Genomic DNA, 3,263 nt, shown 5'->3' on the forward strand with positions numbered 1-3,263 from the left:
TTTTGTCTTGTCTGACTACAAAATCCGTTTGCCACATGTTTGCTGTATGGCTTTGCTTTGTTGCAAATCCCATGCGTGATCTGAGATGGGGATTTTTGTCAGTTCCTTGCAAGCTCCCTTTGTGGAGTGACTGGGATATTGTTGCTCCATGGATATTTTCTCCTGTCTCAGCCATCTCATTCTGTAACTCTTTCAAAGTCTCCGTTGACCTCACAGTGTTACCCTCAGCAGTTACCTCCTCGTCTAGCTGCTCAGTTTGGAGAGACAGCTTGATCTATGCAGTGTCTGGGCACCTTTCGTTTCTTAATGATTGACTTTACCATGCTCATAGAGATATCAAGGGTCTTTAAAGTGTTTTTATACCGTTCTCCATATTTGAATCTTTAAACAACTTTGTCCCTGAATTGATTTGAAACACCTCCTTGGTCATAGTTAAACCTTTGCTTGAAGCTCACTATCTGTGAACACTGTTGTGCACAGTTGTCATGGAATGACCACTATTGTCGTGCACAGAGGTGACTCATTTTTGACATTAAAGTAATTTTGTGCCACTGAATTAATTTAGGTTTGGAAACTTGTGCAATCGTGGCTTTTCCATTTTTCTTTCATATTAATTAACTCCTTCATTCATATGAACATACTTTGAATATGTGATTATGTATATAATAGGTATTATTTTCTACTAACGTGTCACAGCTGCAAGCTTTAAATTAGTAAAATGGGAAAATTGTGAAAAGGTAAGTTTATTTTTCAGGTTTAGCACACCTAAACTGAAAGGTAAGATATTTTTTTAATTCACATGTAATTGGAATGTAACAGTTTCTCACTCTCTCTGTACGGTGTTGGTTGGGCTAGAAAGCAGTTTTTCTCACTTCAACCTCTAATTGTGTCAGTATGATGCCTGTTGCACAATTTATTCACATGTGAAAAGGCAGGATCTAAAAACTGCAAGAGACAAGTAAGTTAATCCTCTTGGTATTCAAATTGTATTTAAAACCAAAATGTAATTCTCCATGCTCTCCTTAAAATGATCCTCAACCTGAGAGTTAATGAGAAGTAGTAATGTTTGACCTATATTGCAAATGTATGGCTATTATATTTAACAGATCTTACATGTAATCCACTAATTAAATTGTAATGGTTTTGGCTGACTAATTCCCTCTTCTGATTTACCTCTTGCTCAGACAGAAAAATGCACACATCTGGTAGCAATCATAAAATATTGCCCATCAGCAGAATGGGTCTGGCATAGATATTCAGGTACAACAAGATTCATTGTGGAGTAGGGAAGAGAATCATGGAGTAGTGTAACCAAAACTATCAGTATGCAGTATGTTATTAACTGTTTAATTAGATTTATAAATGGGAGAACAAATGAAATGAGGAATGAATCAAATTTTGGCAGTCAAACATTATAGAAACCATATTGAGCTCTTAGATGAGTGAATCTAGATGCTACAAAAGCCTAATGTCAAACATTGTTGTTCTGGCAAACAAAACACATTACATCTTGAAGGCTAAAATTTTCATCTCTCCTTTTATGTGCCTTAGCAAATGCTACAGTTTAATCTTAAAATATTTAGGAAAAATGCTTAAATACCTTGAGCTAAATGTTCAAAAATGTATTTTTCTTGGCTACAGCAAACATTAAGGACAGAAACTGGCATTTGATGTTTGGTAGATTTCCTTTGTTTTCCTTAATGATAAAAAGGGATTAAGATTAGCGTTTTCTTTTACATGTCATTTATTTGTCTATTACAATGATAAAACAGTGAGAATCTATCTGTGTTAGATTTAAATCCATGTGTACATGTTGCCAGCATCTGAATATTAGTAGTTCCTCCTGGATTTCAAAGAGTATTATTCCTGTTATTGTAAATTTCTGGTGCTATCACCACTATTAACTATATATGTATCATATAGTTAAAAAAGTCTGTTAATACAGTGTACTGGAAGAATAAGATAAGTGCTTGAGACAAATGTTCAGCTTGGCCACTAATTATTTCTCATGGGAAGCTATTATATTTCTGAAATATTTAGTGAGCAAGCTGTACTTGGAAGTGGGGCAGTGGATTAGGTGGTAAAGACATTACCCGTGCCATACAGTTTATGAATTGTCAATATCAGTCCAAAGTAAAATACTTAACAAACAATCCACATATACAGTAGAAAAGAACATACACTCCCTTACAGTTCCTTTACAAAAGAACATACACTCCCTTACTTAATGGTTTTACACATTAAGACATATCTGACCTTCATCTAAGTCCTCACTAAGTCCTGACAGTAGATAAATCTCACCTATTGTGACAAATAACTCCCACAAATTTTATTTTGTCTTTATTTATTTATTACGCAAAAAAATTAGAAGACTTGTGTCTCGAAATGTAAAAGCACAGAATCATAAGGCAGTGTAATTCCTTTTTCATTTCACGTTATATCTCAGGTTCGTACTCTATTGTGCATGAGCACTGTTCAGTAATGTAGTAACAACCGCATTATGGGAATGCATCACAAGCATTGAAAGAACAGTCTACAGTGGATCTCATTTGGTGACTGGACTAGAACTAAAGGACCTAGATGCAATGAAAAGCCCTCTCTCATTTGTATCCCTCATTACATTCTTATGTACTGTAATTGTAATATTTTCTTTTCACTTTTAAATAGCATATTTATTTTAAATAGTCTGTCTAAGTGGAGCTGGAAGCTGCTAGTGCGGCTCTTCTAGGTTCTGGGGTTGTTTCTGAACCTGTGGGACACAGCCTTCAAGTGCCTCATCCTATTCCAGGGATATTGCGCCTCTTGGCCTTGGCACTTCAGTTGTACTTTCTCCTGTACTTCATTGGATATCCACATTTTCCACAAGTGGGCTTCTGGAGGTGACAGGCCTTGGAGCCACACTGGCGACAGTGTGTGTGTCTTATTGCGACGCTTAACCGAATGTTCCCTCCGTCATCTTCCTCCAGAGGCTGACACAACAGAGCAAGGCCCAGAAATGCCGACGGTGCTTCATTCAATACAAAGGAGGTGTCTAAACAGGAGGGTCTGGCGAAGGCACCAGAAAGTGGCCAGAGAAGGTACAGTCCTGATTCCCCAAGGTATCTGAGCTCACCACTGGGGCACAAGAGACGGGAGTGAGCAGCTCAAGAGGGAAAGGAATAACTGAGGGACCAGCAGAAGGCGAGCAGGCCCGCTGAGAGACGAGGAACTGGAGGGGGGAGGGGACAGAGTAATGAATGGGGCAGTAAGCAAGAACAGGGATG

The 3,263-nt window shown here is 37.9% G+C and overlaps 1 pseudogene; it reads right to left on the reverse strand.

The window, feature by feature from the left end:
* Nucleotides 1-2,690: 2,690 nt before the first annotated feature.
* On the reverse strand, nt 2,691-2,956 carry LOC148823437 (large ribosomal subunit protein eL37-like; annotated as a pseudogene).
* Nucleotides 2,957-3,263: the final 307 nt, after the last annotated feature.

The sequence above is a fragment of the Atractosteus spatula genome, chromosome 11 (genome assembly GCF_055471065.1).
Source record: "Atractosteus spatula isolate fAtrSpa1 chromosome 11, fAtrSpa1.hap1, whole genome shotgun sequence".
Classification (NCBI taxonomy): domain Eukaryota; kingdom Metazoa; phylum Chordata; class Actinopteri; order Semionotiformes; family Lepisosteidae; genus Atractosteus; species Atractosteus spatula.